Source organism: Equus przewalskii, chromosome 2 (genome assembly GCF_037783145.1).
Source record: "Equus przewalskii isolate Varuska chromosome 2, EquPr2, whole genome shotgun sequence".
NCBI classification, from domain to species: domain Eukaryota; kingdom Metazoa; phylum Chordata; class Mammalia; order Perissodactyla; family Equidae; genus Equus; species Equus przewalskii.
Window position 1 is genome coordinate 31,505,962 of NC_091832.1, and position 23,372 is coordinate 31,529,333.

The following is a 23,372-nucleotide window of genomic DNA, read 5'->3' on the forward strand; positions in this document are numbered from 1 at the left end:
TGACCCCTGTTCTCTCTCTGCACAGCTGAACCCAAGGGGAGGACGTTTCATGGACCCGTGTCACACTTCTTGGAGTTTCCTGTATGTCGTTGTGCAGGTGAAGCTGTTCTCAGATCCTGGTTCTGTCGGCTCTAGACGTGCTGTCCCTCCCAGCTCTGGGGGATCCTGCGAGTAAATGCGTCCCAATCACTAAAGAACTGTCACATCCGTTGGGGACAGGGTCACAGCCCTTGGTCGACCTTCTCCAGGCCAGCATTGCCAGACAGCCTAAGGGAGCTCCTCTGGCAGAGGTACAGGTACTGCCCCCACCCCCATATTAGTCAGGGTTCTTCAGAGAGACAGAACCAAAAGGACGTGCATGTGCAGACAGAGAAAGAGATCTGTTTCAAGGGATCGGCTCACACAATTGTGGAGGCTCGGTGAGTCCAAAATCTGATGGGGAGGCTGACAGGCTGGCGATTCAGACAAAAGGGTTGCATTCGGAGTCCAAAAGCAGTCTTCTGGTTCCACACCAGGAAGGGCCAATGTTGCTGATGAAGGCCAAAGGCCGTCTTCTGGAGAATTCCCTCTAGCTTAGGGGAGGTCAGCCCTTTGCTATTCAGGCCTTCAACTGATTGGTTGGGGCCCACCCACCTTATGGAGGGCAGTCTGGTTTCCTCAAAGTCCACCGGCTTGAATGTACATCTCATCCAACAACACCCTCACAGAAACATCCAGAATAATGTCTGACCACATATCTGGACGCTGTGGCCCAGACAAGTTGACATGTAAAATTCACCATCACCCCCATCTTGCTTTCACAGCCAGGCTCCCTCACAGCACCTGGCCCTCTGACCTCTGACCTCTTGCCAGACTGTGAACCCCACAGCAATTCTCACTGACCTTTGTACTCTCAGTATGGCACACAGCCAGTGCTCAATTAATGATAATACCAGCATTTATTGAGCTCCTACTCTGTACTCAGGTGCTGCCCTAAGCATTTACTAGCATTAACTCTTCTAATCTGCATAAAGTTGGTCCTTTTATTGTCCTCCAGATAAAGAACGGAATGCACAAGAAATTAGGTAGTTTGCCAGTGTCACACTGCTAGTAAGTGGTGGAGCCAGGACGAGAGCCATGCAGTTATACCCCGGAATCCATGCTCCTCACCCCAGTGGATGTGGTCAGGGCCAGCATGGCATGTGGCTGTGAGGGGCAGCACAAGCCAGTGGAAAAGGCATGGGTTTGGGGATCAGACGGACTGGGCTAGCTACCCCGTTTCCTCCACTTACTTGCTTCATGTCTCTGTGCCTCGGCTCGCTCTTCTGAACAGTGTGGGTGACATTAATGCCAGCCTCGTAGGTGGTTGGGGCCTGCCCTCTGCCCAACTGTAGCATCCAAAACCAGGGGACGTTACTGAGTGACACCAGGCCACGGTTTACTCATGGGGAATCTTTGCTGAGGACCTACTGTGGTCCAGGTGCTGTCCAGACGTTTTCTTACGGAATCCTCCCGTCAGCCGTGGGAGGAGTCCAAGGCCTTGTCGCCCTCTCACAGATGGGGAAATGGAGCTTGGAGCACTGACGAGTCACATAACCGGGCTGAGAGTTGTCCTCTTGTCCCTAGGTATTGCAGGGCCAGTGCTGTGTCCCTGGGATCACAAATCAAGGGACTGCAGGGCCATTTACAAATGAGTGAAGCAGACGGGGTGCAATGCCACAGGGCGGTATGGGGACTCTGGTGATTGGAGCTCCCGTGCCCTAGCTAGAGGTGGCAGCCACTACTCATCTCCAACTGACTCGTGCCAGGCTGACATGGGCCCACTCTGCTGATTTTTGAGAGAGAAAGGAATCTGGGTTTTCTGTGCAATCCCCTTATTTTTTAAATATCGACAACTAAATTTTTAAAAAGCAACAGTGTACAAGTATGCAAACAACAAAACAAGCCGGTGAGCCAGATCTGGCCCCTGGCCCACCCGTTGGCCGCCTCTGGCCCTCCCATGCTATTGGCTAATTTCTGTCCCCTGGACAGCAGTCGGATCCCGCGCAGAGCTCACAGTTTATCAGGAGACCAAAGGGCGCAAGCAGATTAGAAAGCCAGGCGGCCTGTCCTCTGAGGTGCCTGCCCTGGACCCCATCCCGTGCCCCACCCCTCTGCCCCTTGGGTGCCATGGCAGCCACCTTCCTGTCACAGGAAGGGCTGGCTTGTGCGGGAGGGGAAGGGACAGTGCTCCATTTACCCTGCCGCTGCTGAGGGCCAGGTGCAAGCAATCCTCTGCATCTTGGGGTCTTAGGACGGTGCACACACCTGCGTCACCAGGGCCCCCTGCCTTGTGCCCAAGAGCAGGAGCAGGGATTCCAGACCTGGAGGCTGTGAGATAGGAGGGTACCTTCGAGGTCATCCAGGACAAGCCCTATCAGATCGCTAACATCAGAGCAGCCGCTCACGCATTTTGATTGCTTCACCTCCTGGACCACCCCCCCCAACAACTTGGTGAAGTGGGAACTACTATTATCCCCATTTTGCAGATGGGGAGACAGGCTCAGAAAGGTTAAGTAATTTGTACGAGGCATCTCAGCAAGTAAATAGCAAAGGCAAGAGTCACGTCTAGTCGATGTGACCGAGAGCCCGCACTGCCAGCCGCCAGCCTGCGCCACCTCCCTGAGCCACACTCCCACTAGTGGCTTGCCTCCTCAGCATTCCTACAAAGCATCTTCGAGCCTCTGCTCATCCGTCCAGTGACAGGGTGCTCACAACCTTTCTATTTTTTTAACCATAGCTATGCTCACCCACCGCTAACCAGGCACTAGGGACTTTAAAAATGCTTTATATCATTCCATCCACACAGCCGCCCTGCTGGCTCCTTATTATACCCATTTATACGTGAGAAAACCAAGGCTTAACATGATAAAGGAACTGGCCCAAGGTTACAAAATTGGTCAGGGACAGACTGAGATTCAAATGCAGGTCTGTTCTTTATCTAGCTCAGACTGAAAGCTTCTTTTTTTTTTTTTTTTGCTTGAGGAAGATTAGCCCTGAGCCAACATCTGCTGCTAGTCCTCCTCTTTTTGCTGAGGAAGACTGGCCCTGAGCTAACATCTGTGTCCATCTTCCTCTACTTTATATGTGGGATGCCTACCACAGCATGGCTTGACAAGCAGTGCCATGTCCGCACCCAGGATCCGAACCGGCGAACCCTGGGCCGCCAAAGCTGAATGTGTGCACTTAACCACTGCACCACTGGGCCGGCCCTGCTTCTTTTGGTTTTGGGGGGTGAAAATCTGTCCCCTTGAAGTAGCAGCCCGAATTCCTAATTCTCCCAGCTGTCTTCCCTAGATGCCCTCTTGCCCTCTTCAGATGTCTGAAGGCAGAACACGTACCCCTCGAGTCTTTTTTAGGCCAGAGTCAATATTCTAGCTCCTTCAACTGTTCCCCATAAAATCTGGTTTTATGGTCCCCCTCAGCCATCATTTTGTTCATCCTATTATGGATGAGTTATACTTTCTCCATGTCCCATTCAAAGTTCTGATCCCAATGGAACACAAGACTCCAGACATGGGCAGAGAGACTATCACCTCCTTCATTGTACATACAGTGCTTCTATTAATGCAACTCCAAGCCCAATAAAGCATCTTCTGTGTATGAAGCATTGCCCTACACACTTGGGACAGGGAGCAAACAAGCCAACAACTTCCCAGGCCTTCTGGAATTTACATTCTGCCCACTGAGAAAAGGAAGGAGGCAGAGTCCCAGATCCTTTAGTGGACTTTAATCATAGATCCTAGAACATCAGAGGCGATAGGGTTCAGTGTCCTCCTGCACTTTTTTTTATAGATGAGGAACTTGAGCCCAGAGAAGGCCAGTCACAGACCCAAGATTCCACGGTGAGACAGAATCAGCTTCTGCCTTTCTCAGAGCCTCAGGCTCAGGGGAGCCCCAGGGCCTTAGGGCGGATGTGGAATGAGACCAAGATGCCACCCTGGAGAATTGCGCTAAGCGGAGCTGTCGGCAAAAATCCTGGTCTATTCCAGGTATGCCCGCCAGGCGGCGCAGGGGCACCAGAGACAGTCGCGGAACTCGCAGCGGGGTGGGCACCTTCCTCCAGCGCAATTTTCCTTAGCAAGTGGGGAGGGGGAGGTGGGCACGCTGTGCCTGCTCCGGGTCGGCGCCTGGCAACTGTGTACACGGTACACAGAGAGAGAGGAGGATTCTGCCTCCACCGAGGAGAGAGCGTGGGGTAGCTGTTAACAGCTTGGACACAGGCACCAAACAGACCCGGTAGGAAATCTGGACCCCGTTGGTGGCTTTATCGTGTCACCCCCCGACACCTGGCCTCTCACACATGGAGTGGGTGCAAGGTAAGGCCCTCACTTCCCAGGGCTCTACAGAAAGCTGGAGTTGCTGGTGCTCTGTTCCTGTCTGGTCCCTTTTCCAGGTGGACGATGGGCAACTCCCCCAGCAGAGAAGTCTCCATCAGAGGGCAGGAGGGCCCAGCCACCACCTGGAGAAGGTGAGCTAATGGGATCTGACAGCCTCACAGCCCAGCTGAGGCCTGGCAGCTCGTTCACATGTTTATTTATCTTGCATCACACGGGGGAACTACATGTGCAAAGGCTCTGGGGCTGGGAATGGTGAATGTCTGGGGCTGTGGGGGCCGAGGATGCCTGAGAGGAAAGAGAGGGTTGGAGAAGTAGGCTGGGCCTTGGGGGCTAAACTGAGCTGTTGACTTTGAACTTGGTCCTGGGAGCAACAGGGAGCTATTGAAGATTATTCAGCAGCGGCATGACTTGGTTAGATAAGTGTGAAGAGCAATTACTCCATTTGGCTGTGTGTGAAGGGAGGAATGGAGGCGGGGGAGCCCAGAGGCAGAGAGACCAACCAGGAAGCTGAGCAGATCGGAGCTGCAGGCTGGACGCAGGCGATGGCGGCTGATTTTCCATCCACTCGGAGCTTCTGATGAGCTTGAGGCACCCCGGTGAAACTTGTCTGTCCTGCCCATGAGCTAATTTCCACAGGGCAGGGGGCTGCCCTGGGGCCAGGCAGCAGGTGTTTCCTAGAAGATTCTTCATGAAAAAAGTCAGCCTTGGAAGAGAGAGGTTGGCTAATGAGACAGACGAGATCCCGGGTCAGGTTGGAGGGGAGAGGCAGTGTAGTCTAATGGTTAGGAACACATACTAGCGTCATGTCCCGGCTTTCATGTCCCAGCTCTGCTGCTTCTTAGCTGTGTGACCAGAGATAGGTCACTTTCCTTCTCTGATCCTCAGTTTCCTCATCTGTAAAATGTGACTCTGAAGAGGGCTCACCCCTGGAAGCTGTCGTGGGGGCTGGACATGGTCATGTGTGTAAAGCTCAGCAGAGCACTGGGTACCTAGGAGGCAGCCAACACATGGAAGCCCCGGGGGGAACTTGCGGTTCTCAATCCCCATCAAAGACAGAGTCAGTTTCCGAGGCCCACTGGCCATTCTTGCTCTGCGGCGCCTCTCCAGGCCAGGGTGGCTCCCCAAACGGGCCAGCCCGGCCTCCACATCGCACTGAGTCAGGCCAAGCGAATTCCAGGTAGAAGCAAAGCCATGATGCCTTGGTCAGCCCGGGCCGCCTTCTGGGGGAAATGTACCACTTCTGTTCCACTTTGGAGAGTATTAAAAATTATCCTCCGTACTCCAGGGTCTCAGGTGAGCTTCCCATTTTATTCTGTCGGTTTCTTCCTTATTCTGTGGGTGAGTGTGCTGCAGGCCTCCTATGAACCAGTGACTGTGGCAGGTGTTCTGTATTTATTTTTTCACGTTCTCTTCAGAGCAGCTCCCTTGGAGGGGGGTCTATTTGTTATCGTCCTCACCGTGGATGAAGAAACCGAGGCTTAAAGAGGTTAACAAATGCACATGGGTCTGTCTGACACCACCCCCTCTGCTCCTCCCCTCCACACTTACCTGCCGCGTGGACAGGTCATCGGAAAGGCCCCCGGGCCCCCAGCCGCCTGCCTGCAGAATTACCCAGTGAGCAGAATGCCGAGGCTTGTCTGAGCCAAAAGCCAATGAGAGAATGTGACACAGGGCCCAGCAGTGTCCTAAAAGTCTAGCACTTTTAGGCATGGTCCCTTGCACTCGTTGGGGTCCTTTAATAATACGTTCCTCTGAGAGTTTAGTGCAGGGAAAAATTTGTGTCCCAAGTTACTGACGTGGTTCTTCCAATCAGACTACAGCAACAGCTAATTCTTGCACGGAATTCACCACGTGACAGGCCTGTTCTATGAACTGAATATGTCCTAACTCATTTCATCTTCCCGATGACCCTAAGAGAGGGGTTTTATCATTATGTCATCCCTGTGAAGAAACGGAAGCACAGAGAAGTTAAGTAACTGCCTAAGGTCACGTGACTAGTAACCGGTAGAAATGGGCCTCAAAACAACAGGGTCTGCGCTTAATCACATGTTTACTACTTCCCATATAATTTGTAACTCATCCTATTTCCCTCTTTGCTTTGACTGCCAGGAACCTCAGAGCCATGGGTTTTGCTCTGTTATAGTTGCTATCCTTAGAAAACTTAGCCTAGCATTTCTGCTCTAATTAGTCAATTTTTCATCTTTCTTCCCTCCTTCTTCACTGGCCTTTGGTCCAGGCTTTCATTACTCCCTGACTCTTGCTCTTTAACTATCCACCAAATAGGCTTGAGGCTGCGATGGAAACCACCTCAAAACCCTTTTTGGAACAGGCAGGGCATAATGCATGGACGAGATGAACAGAGACTGTTTCCGACCAGCTGAGCCACCTGGACACAGTCGGTGCCGGATGGTTGTCTTCTGAGCATCTTCTGTGTGACCAAGATGTGGAGGACGTAACAATGGAACCAAGTCACTCCCAGTGTTACTCAAGTTATGCAAACTGCTGTAACAGAGAAATCCCGACATCTCAACGCCTAAATGCGATAGAAGTCAGTTCAACGTGTGCCCTATTCAGTCAACCGACCGAGTGAGACTGAATTCTTCTCTGCTTTTCTCTGAAACAACGGTACACAGGGAAGGGGAACCGCTGACAAGGGTCCAGTTCACAGGGAACTTAAAGTTATTGAACCTTCTATCCTCGTAAAACGGCTAAGGATATCACGAAATATGTATCGTGGCCAGGAGGCGGGAAATGGTCTTGCTTTTTTTGACAAGGAACCATGAGCAAAAAGGAGTATAGACATTTTAGACCCAACATTTCATTTATCCAGCAGGGGAGCGGCTATTATGGGAGAGGGAGTTCATCACGGTAGGAAATATTCAGAGGATGAATTTTCACTCTGCTGAAGGTTCTAGAAGGAGTTAAGCTACCAGTCCTTCCAACTTTGAGCTTCTGCCCTAGGCTCCACAGTCATTTCTGAGCACCTATTTTGTGCTAAGTTCCGGGTGGCGTTTTGGGGACCGAAAAACCAAAAAAAATAAGACAAGGTTCTGGCCCTCAGGTTGCTCAACTGGAATGAGCTGAAGCAGGACCTGTGGGAAGCCGGAGTGGTCTGAGCTCTGCAAACAGGAGACTGCAGTTTAGTTCCTCTCTCTGTTGCTTTGTAGCTGTGTGACACTGGAGAAGCCACTTGGCCTCTCTGGTTCTCACTTTCTTCATTTATAAAATAGGGGCAATAGTTATCCTCAAAGATTCTGAGGACTCAATGACACTTACATTTAGAGCATTTGTAGCACAGCGCCTGGTCTGTAGGAAGCGCTTTATTTTATTCCGAGTGATATTTTTATGACGACCTTGGGTAAGTCACTTCGTGTTTTACGCCTCGCTTTTCTCATCCGTAGGACGGCGTTAGTAAGCTGGCATCGAGGGGTCGGAATCTCGCTGTGTGTGCGGTCCGGGGTCTGCCCTCTCATCTCTCGGCTTGCTCACGGGGCCGGCGGGTCGCATCGTACCCAGCTGAAGGACGAAACGACCGTGGCCGGCCATCAGCGAGGAGGAGCAGGAGGAGGGCCCGGCGGGAACCAGGACGCGGTTTCCTGGCTGCGCTCCCGGGGAAGGGGGTTTGCGCTGGGTCCCATCCCCCGGCCGGTCCCGCTCAGGAAACGCGGAGAGAAAGCCAGGAACCAGGCCTGCCAGGCCCCGCGGCCCCGCGCCCGCCCTCCTCCCTGCCCTCCTCCGTGCCCCGGGTGGCAGGAAGCCGGCCGGCGGGAACGCCCTGCCCGGGCGGGGGTGGGAACGGCCGGGCGCGCGGGGCCCCCAGCTCCACGGGCCGCGGCGCGAGCTGTCACCGCGGCGGCCGCGCGCATCCCGGCGCCCGCATCCCGGCGCGGGCGGCCCCGCGGTCCTGCAGGCGACGCTGCGGCCCGCCCGGCACGGAGCCCGCCGCGGGGGCTGGGCGGGGGAGGGAGGGCGTCCGAGCCTCTCTTTTGGGAGGTGAGATGCTGAGGCCTGAGGGTGCGTAGGGGAGCGGTCCAAGGTCACGGCTGGTAACCGGCAGGGCCCGTGGTCTGTGTGACTCCAAAGCTTGTGCCTTGAGGCCGTGGTCCTGGTCCAGCTCGGGAGGGGTGCAGCGGGGTTCAGGCTCTCGTGGAAACTCAAGAGCAGGAGGTCTGAATCTGGGGGCTGCGGATGGCCTCCCAGAAGTCTGCGAACCCCGTGATTTTGTGTGTCACATGCTGTGTGTTGCATTTTTCTTGAGAATTTCGTAGGTGTCAGTGACCCAAAAAGGGGTAAGAACCAGGGCTTTCCCAGGTGCCCGTTCCTCTGTGGGGGCTCTGACTGTGCGAGGGCCTGAGGCTCCTCTGCAGTCTATGGCATCTTGAGACTCTCTCCTCCAGGCCTTGCTGGTCCCCTGGAGGGACTGGCCGTCTCTACAGGATCCCAGGATCATTCTCCTGCATCTTGAGAATCTTGCTATAGAGTCCTGGGGTCCATCTGGGTATTTGAGGTCCCCAGGGGACCCTGGTATCTCTTTCTGAGACTCTGAGAATCTCACCGTAGAGTCCTCGGGTCCTCCATGGTGTGAGTTCTAAACCTGGGCCTCAGGATGCCTGTGAGCCCCTGAAATTGCAGGCAAGATTTTGTGGGTCTGTCTGTAGACGTGTAGTTCCTGGGAGAGGTCGCATGGATTTCACCAGATTCTGAAAGGGGTCCCTGATCCCCAAAGCTGGGAAAACATTGCTTTAGAGCGTCCAGTCTTAGACAGACCTTGCTCCCTTCTCACCAAGAAGAGCCAGGGAGGAATGAGATGGAGGAGATAAAAGGCAGCGTTGTGTAGCAGATGGAGTGTGGGCTTTGGAGTCAGGCATCTGGGTTAAAATCCCGGTCTTTCCACTTACCAGCTTTGTGACCTTGAGCAAGTTTCTTGACCTCTCTGAGCCTTAAGGCCACCTCCTCTAGGAAGCCTTCCCTTGTCCTGAATTCAGCCAGATCCCCGCTCCACATCCCTCAAGCCCTCATAGTGCGTGGCCTGATGCTTTGTGGCACTTAGTGCAGTTGCTGTGAAGGAATTAACCGTATTTAGTGTTGTCTGTCTTCCCCAGCAGTCATCAGCTCCGAGAAGGTAGGGACCTTTGCTGTCCCCCAGTCTGTGCCGTGCCTGGCCCCTGTCAGGCTCTCAGCCATTCGGTATGAAATAAATAAAAAAGCGAAGGAATGGCGGGATGCGTGCCAGGCTCTGCACTGGGGGCAGAAAGGGATCAGAAATGAATGAGCGTCGTTCTCGTCCTCAAGGCAGGTCCAGTGCTAGTCGGGGGCGGGGGGGGGGTGATGTGAGTTTGTGCCACGAAGACTGGCCTAAATGCCTTCATGGGGGATAGGCATCAATGGGGTAAAATGAGGAAAGCACCCAAGGGGCCCAGAGATGAGTGAGACGCAGTCCCAGAAAAGCTGGCATAACGACTTCCCTCCGTAGGATGAGTTACAACGTACGAAACGCTTCACTTACGTCAAGCATCAGGTAGGCCCTTATCCCGCAGAGATGGCAATCTGCAGCACCGAAGAGTTCAGGGACTTGCCCGAGGCCGCCCCGGCGATCACAGCTGCCTGAGTTCAGAGCTCACTCGCTTCAGAATCCAGCCCACATCTCTCAGAAAGCGGACTTGGATGTTGTGAAGGTCTTGGTTCAGACCCCACTACACGTGAGCCTTCGGGCAAGTTCCTTCACCTCCTTGACCCTTGTTCTCCTAATCTGCAAGTTAGGAATAATGACCCCCATACCCTGTATGAGACAGTATCAGGAAAGTGCCCAGGATGATGTCTGCTTTATAGTAAAGTGTTTGTTGACTGACTGAATGAAATATATGCACTGGTGGGCGGCCTGAATTGTGAGGGGATTTAAAATCATGCCATTTGGAGGATGATAGGAGAAGTTGAGGGTGATTTTTTGCCCTTACCACTCTCACTTTCTATGATTTGTGTGAGACTTAGCCCTGGCCTCAACCGCATTACTGTAATTTATTGTTTGCAAACCGACAAAAGGGAACCAACCCTAGGTCAGTTAGCTTTCTCTTTCTGTATATCTTTATTGCCTTTTTTCTGATGACCAAGTAATATATCCTCCTTGTAAAAAAATTAAATTGCAGAAAGATATAATGGGGAAAACTGAAAGTGCAAGTTTAGGCCCAGTCGGCACAGATGCTGACAGTTATTCTTTGAGAGGTGGGGGAGGGGCACAGGACAGGGAGCAAGAAAAACTCTTCCTGCTTAAAAATCTCTCTTGCTGACCTTGCGTGGTTCCCGGGAGTCCTGTTAGGAATCTCGCCTCCGGCTGTACCATTGAAAGTTCAAGGTAAAGGCTGGGGAGGGGGGAGAAGGTGAGAATTGTCTGTGCAGGGGCTTTCTCTGCACCGTGAGGAGTGAGATGGGACCCGCGGAACTTTCTATGGTTATATGCACAGTCGGTTCAGATGCCCACTGCCGATGTGTCTTGCAGCTGTGTTTTCATCCCCTTTCTTCCCTCTTAGCATTTAGTAGAGTCTTTTTTGAACGTTTCTGCTACACACACACACACACACACAGAAAAGCAAAGCAAAAAGAAAGGAAAAAAGGGGAAAGTCTTCTATTTAGTTCTCTGTAGTCTCCATATTTTTTATGCATCCACTAAACATATATTCTAAGTTCTAACCACGGGATCCTACCACACCTGTCATTCTGCAACTCACACTTACTCGTTTCATGTCACAGTCCCCAGCACACACCTTTTCCTGCCTGTTCACGGAAACCTACCCCTTTCCTTTTACCAGCTGAGATTCTAGCCCTGCTTCCAGCCCAGACGCCAGCACAGGAGAGACCTTACCCAGGGGACATGTGGAAATAGTAACAGCTGCCACCATATCCTGGCATGAACTGGGTGCCAGGCTCTGCACTGAGCTCTTTCACACGTTATTTCATTGAATCCTCACAGCCACTGCAGGAGATCAGGACCATTATTACGCTCGTTTTTTCAGATGAGAAACTGAGATGCAGACTTCAAAGCCAGAGGTCACACAACTGGTAAGCGGTGGAGCTGAAATTTGAATCCTGATCCGTCCTGTGTCAAAGCTTTTGCTGTGAATGAATGAATAAGTGGTGGATGGGGTCCTGGATCCTGGGTAGAAAGTTCTGCCTTCAGAACTTCCACTGTATGGGGACCAGCCCAGTGGCGTAATGGTTAAGTTTGTGTGCTTTGCTTCGGCAGCCTGGGTTTGTGGGTTCGGATCCCAGGCACGGACCTACACCACTTATCAGCCATGCTGTGGTGGCATCCCACGTGCAAAATAGAGGAAGATTGGCACAGATGTTAGCTCAGCGCCAATCTTCCTCAGCAAAAAAAAAAAAAAAAAAAGAAAAGAAAGAAAAGAAAAGAAAAAAAAGAACTTCCACTGTCTGTCCTGGGTTCTCTCTTCCAAGGGTTTGCAGTGCTCGGAATCAGCATCAGTACATAGGACGGACTCTGTAAAAGCCCTTTTCTTTTCCTGCAGCAATCCTGTGGCCAGGCCTGCTTTTCATGGGAAGTGGCATTTTTGAATCTCCTATTCTAAAAATAAGCCGCAATTTGTTAGGGGCCCTGGAGGACCAGCCCAGGCATTTCAGGACAGCCATTTGTCTGTCTGCAGCACAGGAAATTAATCAGAACCCCAAAGCCTTTTCCCTCTTCCCACAGGCTAGCGCGCTGGAAACGCCCAGGGCCTGGCTGCAGCTCTCCCAGAGGCCTGCGGAGACGCCAAGGGCAGTTTAACACAGATCCGCCTCTCTGTGAGGAAAGAGAGAGGAGAAAGGCACAGGGAGGGACGGTCAGCCCTCCTGCAAAGAGAACTCACAGCCGTCCCCAACTGGGAGGCTTGCCGAGGGAGAGACACCCTGGGGCATCAGATGTGACTCTGCAGAATCCACCTGGGGTCTCGAGACTGGAGTGTTGGTTCCTGTTCCAAGGGCACTGCTCTGCCGGGCCACTGTCAGCAAGCCATTTCCTCTCTCAGGACCTCAGAGTCTTCCACCGTGAGACGATTGGGTGGATCATCACGAGGGGTGCTGTGTGGTGTTAGGAGCTAATAATATTGATGATAATAATAATAATGAAAATCAGAATGACAACTACATTGTGGAACACTGTGCCTGGTGCTTTCTCTGTAGTGTCTTTTGTAATATTAAAACAAACACTCCAAGGACTATATTAACGTCCCCATTTTACAGATGAGGAGAATGAGTCTGAAAGAGAGCTAGTCTGGGCCAGAACATGGGCATGTGATTCCAGGGTTTTCTGGCATCCACAAACATGTGTGGGTTCTGACCTCGAGGAGGTGCTAAGAGACAAAGGAGAGGACAGTTGACACGAGTCAAAATGTGTTCATGCCACATGAGAGTTACACACAATGCCATGGGTCTTCAGGGCAGGGAGAGCCGGCTTTCGGCTGGGGGAAACTAGGAGGAGTTGTAAGCTGAGATGAGACAGCAAGAGAAGAGCGTGAGCAAAGGGGCAGATGTGGGAAAGCAGTGGGTGTGCTGGGGGAAGTTTGGATAAACTTTACAGTGCGTATGTGTATGTGTGTGTGTGTAAAGGTAGGAAGAGATCGGACCAGGCCCTGGCTTTGGCCTTTATTCCATAGGCAATGAGGAGCTTATACAAGACATGTCTCAAGAGGCCAGCTCTGCCGCTGCAGTCGGGGAGGAAGCAGCCCTCAGCACATCTGTGTCCTGGCTTGTGAATGCAGCCTGTGCCAGAACGTGGGAGGGCACCCGTGGGGAGAGTGTCTCTGGTTGTGTCCTGTACCATGCTGGGTGTGGGTCTTAGGCTCCTTTCACAGGTCCCCCTCCCACTTCTCTGGGCCCTAGGTACCTCGCACATAATAGGTCCACAGGAAATATGTCATAGAATTATTGGGGGGACTTCTGAGGTCATCTGGTCATCGCCTCCTCCCAATTTGAAGAAGGTGAAGGTGAGGAACATGGATGGGAAAGGACTCGTCTAGGATCACACAGTGAATTAACAGCAGAGCTGGAGGCTGGGACCCACGCCTCCTGAGTCCACGCCGAGTTCCTTTTCCGCGTTTGCTGAGTAATAGCAATAGTATTTGTTGAATGATTGCTTCATACCAGGCCCTGGGCTAAAACACCCTTACACCGATTATCTCATTTAATCCTCGCGACCTTTCTGACAGTGCCCCTCTTGAAAGCAGGACGTCTTGCCTTCCACCGCGATCTCCCACCTCGCCTCGCACAGGCCCTGGGCACCTAGCAAGGGACCTTGGCGGAGTCCCAGCCCTGGGAACGGGCAAGGGACCTAGGGGGCGGGGCCGCCGGCCAGCCCCGCCCCTCTCGCAGACCCCGCCTCCAGGGCGCTGACGTCACCTGGCCCCGCCCCTCATTGTCAGTCCCGGGGACCCGAGGAGGCGCCGGCGCCGGGAGCCGAGCGCCGGGCGGTCCGCAGGCGGGAGCGCGGGCCGGAGCCGCGGAGGTGAGGGGTCCGCGGGGAGGCGGCGGGGGCGCGGCGCGGGAGGCCGGGGCGGGCGGGCGCGGGGAGAGGCGGGCGGCAGGAGGGGGCGGCCTGCCGGGCCGCGGGGTCGGGGCGGCGGGGGCGTCGGGGCAGCGGGGCGGGCGCGGCGCGGGGAGGGCTGGGGGTGTGGGGTCGGGGTGGGAGAGTTTGAGCTGAGTGCTGTGGGGGAGAGCGCGGAAGGGGAGACCTGGAGGGGCGAGACCTTGAGAGCTGTTTCGGAGTTGGAGATTTGTCTTGAGGGGGGGAGGCTCGCAGAGACTTCTTGGTGGGAGCGAGAACCGGGGGAGAAGTGTCGGGGCGGGGAGCAGGGGCGTCTTGGGGGGCGGCGGAGAGTTTCGGGGTCGAGCTGGGGACCCGGGCGGGGTGCGCGGGGCGCGGTGGGGGCAGGGAGCGGCGCGGCGGGCTGGGGGCCGGGGCGCCGGGGAGGGGGCTGCGCGGGGCCCGCGGGCACCCGGGGAGGAAGGAAGTGATCTTACAGGAAGAGCCCGGAGCCCCGAGGAGGAGGAGGAGGAGGAGGCGGCGGAGGGAGCGGGGCTGCCGGCCGACGTGCGGGCCGGGCTGCGGGGGCGCGGGCGGCCGGGGAGGGGTCCCGCCGCCGCAGCTGTGGGCTCGCGCGCCGTCCCCGCGTCCCGGCCGCTGCTGGTCTCGCCGCCAGACCGCCGGGCCGGGAAGGAATTTGAGGCATTCGCTTTGTTTAAGTTGCCAGTAGACAGTCCTCAGGACTAATTAATGGTGGAATCTGCAGGGGGACGCGGGCGGGCCGGCCCGGGGGCGCCCCCCGCCGCCGCGGTGAACTTTCCGCAGCGCGCCCGCCCCGCCCGGCCGGGAGGGAGCCATGGCCGCCCGGAGCGCAGGAGGCGGGCGCGGGGCCCGGGGCCGGTGGCCTCGGCGGCCCGGGCTGCCTGCGGGGAGGCCGGCGTCCCCGGGCGGCCGGGCTGGGAGTTCGGAGCCCGGGTGGGGGTGGGGGGGCGCTCCGTGAGGCGTCTGCGGTGTCGGGTGATAACCTTGGAGGAGGCTCTGCGAGCCGAGGAGGAGCGGCTCGCTCTGGAGCATCTGTTTCTCCATCGCGTCAGCCCCTTTGCTAACACTGCAGAGCTTGTTGCGGCTTGTTTCGGAAATGCCGAGACCAGTGCTCACCCTGGAGGGTGGGAGAGGGGCAGAGACCTGGCGCCCCCCCCAAACGCTGCAGTGTGATCGCCGGAGACGGCTTGCAGATTCTCCGTCGCAGCTTCACTGACTCGAATGACCTTGGGGAAGGAATTGTGCTTCTGAGCTCCTGGGGCCTTATCTGTGGATTGAGGCTCTGCTCTCTGGACCTCCCTGCCTTTTGGGGATGTTTTGAGAGGTGGGGTTTGTTCAGGGCCCTTTAGGAACTGCTGCAGTGCTGGCCGAAGGCGCTAGACTGGTGTCAGAGCCTGGGAATTCGGATCATCTAGCAAGATTTTACAACCTCAGATTGGGGAGGAAGGGGGTTTGGGTTTCAGGAGGGTATTTCCCGTTGGAGAATCTGTACAGTATGTTCCAGATTGCTTCCTGTCACTTCGTGTGCGGCTTTGCTGGCGTTCGTGTGGTTAAACTGAATAACCCCCATAGAAATTTCTTCTCGTCAGAAATAATTATTTTGCTCAGAATTCCCCTTGGGGCAGATTAAGGTTTTGCTCAATTTACTCAGAAGAATTTTCCAGGTTTCTAAAATTAAATCCCTTTTCTAAACATAGTAACTGAAGTTTGAAAAACTGAAAATAGTGGGATGCGAAGGGAATTGATTAGAATATGAACAAGGCAGCAAACATAGGTTCATTGTTGTCCTGCATTACTAATGGGGATTATGAGTTAGCCTTGATTAATAGGTATTTTCTTCCTCTTAAATAATTGAAGACCAGGAAAGGGAGCTAATATTGTTGAGTGGCCTCCTCTGTGCCGGGTAATTGTGGGAAGTGGTATATATCTCATATAGTCTTCAGAACAGTGCTGTGAGGTTTCACAGGTGAGGAAACTGAGGCTGGGAAGGTGGAGTGACTTTCCCAAGCTGATGCATACAGCTAGCAAGAAGTGGAGCTGGAGTTCAAGCCCAAGTCTGTCTCTGAGGTCCGTGGTTGTCTCCAGCGTGCGCACTGTGTTGGGAATCAGGAGGCCTCATTTCTAGACCTTTCACTCATCCACTGGGTCACTGTGGATCTTGGCATAAGTCAATTCAGTCCATTCCTCAGTCATGTTGCCTTCTTTTCTTCTAGCAACGTTGTCAGTATGCTTTTGAGATGTTCTAGTTTTTTGGTAGAAAGACAGACCTATAAGGCTGAGGTAGTGATATGTCCTGTAGGCAGTAGAGGCTTAATAATTTTTTTCTTATGGCGGAAAGGTTCGTATTCAAATATAGAGTACCTGGATGATCAGAGATGTCCTTTATGCAATGGAAGATGATGGGTAGCTAATGGCCCTTCCACTGTAGAGGCCATCATTAAGTGACGTTCATGATCAGAAACTCCACCACTTTTCATGTAATGTGGCTCCTGGGACACCTTAAGAGTAAATAAAGCACATTACATACAGGTAGGACCCAAATTGCCAGGATTAAAGATTTGGTGTAAACATTGATGCACATAATAGATGCTCATTAAATATTTGCTGAATGAATGAATACCTGCGTTCTTTTTAAAAAATCAGCTTTATTGAGGTATAATTCGCATACAGTTAACATTCACCAATTTTTAAGTGTACAGTTTGATGAGCTTTGCCAAATGTATACAGTTGTGTAATTACTCTGACCACCTTCATTTGTATGAACTGTGTGGTATCGTTTAGTTTTTGGTGAGTGGAGCGATTCCTGGGAATCTTGTGAAGTTTCTATGTCCAGATGCAATACTGGTGAGATCAGAGTGAATGAGGACTAGAGAGTCCATGTGCCAACTTTGTAGGAAATAGGGGAACTTTAGGTAATTCATGGTGCATGTGAAGAATGAGAGAGGTAGAAAGGGGGATACTTGTCAGATCAGGGGAAAGCTAAGTTTTTGAGAAACCAGGTTTTCATTACTTTTAGGAAAGGGGATACATTGTAGGGGAAAAAATTACCCAGAGATCTGTTAAGGAGTTGTTCGAAGTTTTATTTCCCTTTCCTTTTTGAAATGATAGCTCCTGAAACGTGAAACTTACTATCTTTGGCTATACTTAAGAAGTGCTTTACACATTGTGGTTGTTCAAATAATTCTTGAGGGTGGGGATGCTATAAAATGGTTGGCGAAGCCTTGCCCTTTCACCTGTGATGGAATGTCTTTACTGTTTATCGCTACCTTGTTTAATATTCCACAAAAGGAATACGTTAGGTAGGCATGGTGTCTTGCTGGGAAGACATAAGGTTATTTTTTCCTGCTCATAGTTTCTGAGGTCACGGAACCTGTCCCAGTCTTCTTTAGCTCAAGTCTCTGTCTTAGAAAAAGCTTGAAACCTCTGTTACTGAGCTTCTAGAAGCAGCCCCATTTTCACCTCTTGCTCCTCCTCGTTTCTCTTTCTCCATTCTGTTTCTGTATGTTGTCTGTTTTATAATCCTTCTTTCCCACCCATGAATCTTGGGAATGGAGGCTCGTCAACCATTGTCCCCCATATACCATTAGGAAAGAATTAAATTAAAATGCCAGTCTCCCAACTCAGCGTTTTGGGTGATGACGGGGAGAAAATAGTAACTTTCCCAGGTAGAGTTATCCTCATTTTACACCTGAGGGAGCTGAGCTCAGAGCAACTGCTGCTGGAGCCCTGAGGGGCAGACCACCGACTTGAGCTCAGGTGTGGTTGATGCTCACGATTGGGATCTTTCCATTTCTTTACACTCTCTCATGTTTGGGGTTGGGGGGTGGGTAAGGGAAGAGCTTGAAAATACCATATTAAAATAAAAGCCAAAACATAACAAACATGACTAACCTTACTAGGCATCGCTGTTTTCATCTATTTTAATTTCTAGAGATACCTCCTTACATTCTAAGAAATTTCTAGCTCATCTTTTATTGCACAACTCGCTTCCCAGACCCAGCATTTATTCTTTATAAATGTGGTACTTTGTCTTCACTGGCTGTTCGACTTACCCCTTCCCCTATTTTGTATGTGTCTGGAAACTTCCATCAGGTTAGTCTGTCAATCAAGACCTTCCCTATTTGCATGTGCTCCTCTATTCCAATTTTATCTGGACAGAGTAATAATATTTTTTAAATGTTTATTATGTTATTAAAGACTTGCATAAAAATTTAAAAAATTATTACTTTCTATTGAAAATAATATATATGGAAAAGTACACATAAGAGTACAATTTGATTTTTTTCATAAACTGAATATACCCATATAACTAGCACCCAGATGAAGAAACAGCATTGGAGTTCCTTTCCGGCCCCCCGTGCCCCGCCCACCCGCATCTCCAACCTGACTTGTAATAGAATAGATTAGTTTTGCCTGTTTTGGTACTTTCGTAAAAATGGAATCATACAGCCTATATTCTTTTGGGTCTGGCTCCTTTTATTCAACAGTATGTTTGTGAGTGTGTAAAAACAGTGGTTTTCTTTGGGGCTTGGAATAAAATCCAGATTCAAACTGTATCCTGGCCTATAATGCCCTGTAGAACCTGGCCCTGCCTGTCTCCTCACTGCCTCTTATGCCTCTCATTTTCCATTATGCTTCAGTCACGCTAGCTTCTTATTTCCTTATTTTAAAACTCAGCAAGTTCTTTCCTGCCTCAGGGCCTTTGTATGTGCGGCTCTCTCTTCCTCGAACACTCTTTCCCCTGCTCTTTGTCTGGCTGCCTCCTTCAAACCTCAGCTTCTATATCAGAGATGTTTCCCTCATCATCTTATCTTGCTGGTCCTGTCCCGTTATTCCCTATTACTGGTGTCTCTTGCCTCCCTTCATAGCCCCTATTCTGATTATAATGATAGATCTACTTGCGTGGTTACTGTCTCCCCACTAGACTTCACAAGAGTACAGAACTCATCTGTTTTGTTCACCATGTGTACCTAGTGCCTTACACAGTAACTGGCATGTAGTAGGTATTTCATAAATGTTTAATGACCACATTCCCAATTCAGCACCTTTGTTCCCATTATCTTTTTGTCCTTTTCCTCTTTTATGCTGTTTAACTATTCGATCTTTTCCATCCTTCATGGCTCAGCTCAATTCCCCCTCTTTAAAGTCTGTCCTGACTTTGCAACAGTAAATCTTTCTTCTCTAAAATTTTGTGACAGTTATTGCTGATACCCCCTCATGTTCTTGGTAAGTCACACTAGCATGTATCTTATCTACCTCGTTGGATCAGAAGCTTCTTACTTTCTCTAAAATCTTGCAGCTTGTAATGCCAGTACCCCTCATATTCTTGGTTAACTTGACCAGATTGTATCTCAATTACCTAGTTGGATCAGAAGCTAATTTTGTCTTAGCCAGTACTCCCCTCACTTCCTTTCACTGAGTTTTGCACATAGTAGGCCCTCAGTAGAGTTTTTGACGATTGATCGTAATGATGCTTATGTGTAGGTAGCCCTTTTAAGGTCTCAGGCTTATTAACAGGGATTCTTTTTATTAGAATTCTGTTCCGTGTTTTCTCGAATCCAAAGGCTGGGAGCGCCCCAGCTGCTTCGGGTGAGAGAGCAACTGTGAGGGTGTGAAGGTCCAGGAGTCCAGTCCTGGTGCCACACGGCAAATCCTCCTTTGGAATCTGTCACTGGCAGAGGACTGACTATGCACAGTTCCTCCTGGGAAAGATGCTTCATCAGTGCTTGTCTGATGCTCTCGCATTGGAGTTAGGGACTGAAATGAGACACGAGATAGGACCTCATTTGAATTATTCTGTTGAATAACGTTTTGTTTTGATGTCAACAATGAAAAATTTTAAGCCAATTAAATCTGTTTAAAGCCACCTCCTCTGACTTGCCAGCAAGCTCTCTCACTACATATTTATCCTCTTTTGTTAAAGGCAGAAGGATGTATGTTCTAATTTTATATGTACTTATTTTGTATGTACTTTAAGCCAATTTAAATGCAAATTTAAATTAGTAACTGGGATGATTTAACTTAATAGACATCTTGGCACAATCGAGCGATGGATGTAAATCTATTTTTTAAGAGTTCCCTACTATGCATTTTAAAACATCAGTCATTTGACTTGCTGTGGAGCTATATCAGAAGATTGTGGGGTAATGTGGTGGTTATTCTTATGGAGACACTGGAGCAGAGGCACTTAGGAAGTTTCTGAGAGACACTGGAGTAATTTTGTTAACTGTCACGATCTTCTCACTGTTACCTTTTTCTTTAACAACTTAGAAATAGTTTATGAAACCAGCCCGTTTGCTTTTTCACTTTTTGACTCCAGCTAGGTCAGATTACAGGTGTAGGTAGAACGTATTTACATTTATCCAGACTTCAAACCGCCAATAAATGTCAGTGGCTAGAAATTTTCTTTTGAAATGTGAGGAGACAAATGCTGAACTCTGAGGAATTCGTTACAAAAAGTAATTTTCGGAATGGTTTACAAAGTTAGTGCGTATTCAACCCCATCTCCTCCACTTTCCATATTCACAGCAGAATTGTTCATAACACTGACTTCTGGGCATCGTGAGATCGTGGAGGACACTTCTGAATCATTAAATTTTATTCAACTGAAGCTTTGTTAAATGTGGTTTATTCGATTTGGTTCTTTGACAGTTGGTTATCTATTTGTGTCTCGTTTTCATTCTTTGACCATTTTGGTTAAATGGCACTTTACCTTATAAGGTTATGTGCAGCTATGGAGGTCCAGTTCTGTAGCCTCCGAAAGCCTCAGTTTCTCCATCTTGAAGATGGTGAGAGTGGTTGTGAGGGTTAGATAATTTCACGTACAAAAGCACTTAGGTCATGATGCTGGTACGTAGTAAATATTAGTCATTATTTCAGTTTTACCCTTGCATTTTTTTTAAATTTAATTTTTATTGAGTTAATGATAGGTTACAATCTTGTGAAATTTCAGTTGTACATTTTTGTTTGTCAGTCGTGTTGTAGGTGCACCCTTTCACCCTTTGTGCCCACCCCCCATCTCACCTTTCCTCCAGTAGCCACTAATCTGTTCTCTTTGTCTGCATTTTTAAATTCCTCATATGAGTGGAGTCATACAGAGATTGTCCTTCTCTATCTGGCTTATTTCACTTAACATAGTTCCCTCAAGGTCTATCCATGTTGTTGCAAATAGGACAATTTTGTTCTTTTTTATGGCTGAGTAGTATTCCATTGTATATATATACCACATCTTCTTTATCCAATCATCTGTTGATGGGCACTAAGGTGGCTTCCACATCTTGGCTATTGTAAATAATGCTGCAATGAACATTGGGGTGCATGGGACTTTTGGAATTGCTGACTTCAAGCAATTCCAAGTACCCAGTAGTGGGATAGCTGGGTCGTATGGTAGTTCTATTTTTAATTTTTTGAGGAATCTCTATACTGTTTTCCATAGTGGCTGCACCAGTTTGCATTCCCACCAGCAGTGTATGAGGGTTCCTTTTTCTCCACAACCTGTCCAACATTTATTACCATTTGTTTTAGTTATTTTTGTCATTCTAATGGGTGTAAGGTGATATCTTAGTGTAGTTTTGATTGGCATTTCCCTGATGATCAGCGACGATGAACATCTTTTCCTGTGCCTATTGGCCATCCGTATATCTTCTTTGGAGAAATGTCTGTTCATGTCTCCTGCCCATTTTTGATCGGGTTGTTTGATTTTTTGTTGTTGAGTTGTGTGAGTTCTTTATATATTATGGATATTAAGCCTTTGTCGGATGTATGACTTGCAAATATTTTTTCCCAGTAAGTGGGTTGTTTTTTTGTTTCAATCCTGTTTTCCTTTGCCTTGAAGAAGCTCTTTAGTCTGATGAAGTCCCATTTGTTTATTCTTTCTCTTGTTTCCCTTGTCTGAGAAGACATGGTGTCCAAACAGATCCTTTTAATACTGGTGTCAAAGAGTGTACTGCCTACATTTTCTTTTAGAAGCCTTATGGTTTCAGGTCTACCCTTGCATTTTTGTTTATCCAAAGAATAGAAGAAAAATTCCCTCTTCTTCTTATTTTTAAAATTAATGTGATTTAGTCTAAAGTCAGATAACATCTTTATATACTGGCAAACTAGAAGAAAATCAAGAATTTTTAAAAGCTTAATTTTAACTTTACTAATTTCTGATGAAGCGAAGCAACTTTCTCAGTGGCTAGTTTGATTTCCTCTGTATTTGTAGTAAATCTGTTTTTTCTTGAATGGCTCATCCTGAGCCTGAATGTTGGTTATACTGTTATAATTGGCACAAGAGAAAGAGAATTTCTGGATGTTCTAGCCACCCCTTCTTCATCATTTAAAGAGAGACCCTGCAACTGGAAACTGAGACTATTGGTAAGATAATAGAATATTGCAAACCATTAGTATTTTTGAAAATTATTTAACAATGTTAAGTCTGGTTATGGAGTTTTGGGATAATGATATTAATATTGTTAGCCATTTACTTTTGCTTATTCCAGGTACAGATCTCAAGTGATTATTAGTTATAATAGCTATTTGTCAGGCACTCTCCTAAGCATTTTCTATGCATGAATTCATTTACTAATTTTTCAACGAATGTGTTTTGAGTACCTACTCTGTGTCAGGCACACGGTCTCATTTAATCCTTATCCATACCCGTGAAGTAGGTATATCGATTATTATTTTAGCCCCATTTCACAGGTGAGGGCCTGGGGCACAGAGAAGCTGAGTATCTTGTCCGGTGTCACAGAGCTGTCGAGGGTCAGATTTGGGATTTTTTTAGGCTGCCAGTTGCTGAGATCTTGGCATGCCAGATGTTTATCTTTGGGAGGGGGACATTAGTTAAATTTTGGAATCTCTGGTAAACAGGTTATAGTCTAGGTGATTAGAGCAGGATGTGCTGGGTTAGATAAGCTAAGCTGGGATCACTTCCTCTCTTGCTCCAAATCCGTCTTTTTTTTTGAACAATAACAAAAGAACAAACAACTAATGTGGAGTTCCTTCTTTTGGAGAATTCCAGTTTACTCAAACTAGTGTGAACCAAAGGTAGGTTGCCAAGAGGAATGGATGTATGTAAATAACCATATTAATCACTGCTCCTTCAGAGGCACTCTGGGAGCAAATGTTATGGAAGCACGATAGTTTAAATGTTCAAATTAAACAATTTCAGTTATTATCCACAGTATCATTTTGCTGCTTTCTATAGATCTGGTATGATATTTCAGATTTCCAGTTTTGTTACCATGTAGTTTTTTGGTCGTCTCTGAGGGGTATTTGTAAGATAATATGACTTTTTTAAAACAAATATCAGAAATTTCCAAAATGGGAAGTAGTTATATATTTATTTTAATGAGATTTATAAACTGAAATATTTGATCTGCTTCTTTTGAATTTGTCTTTAGAGCATATTGTACATTCTTAATCCTGATAAGTTTGCATTTTGGAGGAGTTATGTTTAGCTTTTAGACGTAAGTCTG

General features: G+C 49.3%; 1 protein-coding gene and 1 long non-coding RNA gene across 31 annotated transcripts in view; both read left to right on the top strand.

Moving 5' to 3' along the window:
• Nucleotides 1-3,678: 3,678 nt before the first annotated feature.
• LOC139080062 (uncharacterized) lies at nucleotides 3,679-12,568 on the top strand. Of its 5 annotated transcripts, none has more exons than XR_011534196.1 (5): nucleotides 3,680-4,337; nucleotides 4,415-4,489; nucleotides 6,642-10,069; nucleotides 11,162-11,411; nucleotides 12,061-12,568. It is a non-coding gene; the product is annotated as an uncharacterized lncRNA (long non-coding RNA). The 5 variants fall into 5 exon arrangements; XR_011534207.1 differs by having other exon boundaries at nucleotides 11,323-11,411; XR_011534193.1 differs by having other exon boundaries at nucleotides 3,684-4,337; nucleotides 6,642-6,983; nucleotides 7,760-11,411.
• An 896-nt stretch (nucleotides 12,569-13,464) lies between these two features.
• Nucleotides 13,465-23,372, top strand: part of LUZP1 (leucine zipper protein 1) — a 117,718-nt gene continuing 107,810 nt past the window's right edge. For 14 of the 26 annotated variants that reach the window (XR_011534277.1, XR_011534276.1, XM_070598430.1 and 11 more), the window contains exon 1: nucleotides 13,740-13,851. The gene's annotated coding sequence lies outside the window, so the exon portion shown is untranslated. Of the gene's footprint in view, nucleotides 13,852-14,867; nucleotides 15,236-18,208; nucleotides 22,270-23,372 lie in introns of those variants that run through there. The other 12 variants (XM_070598387.1, XM_070598524.1, XM_070598449.1 and 9 more) reach the window with 10 other exon arrangements.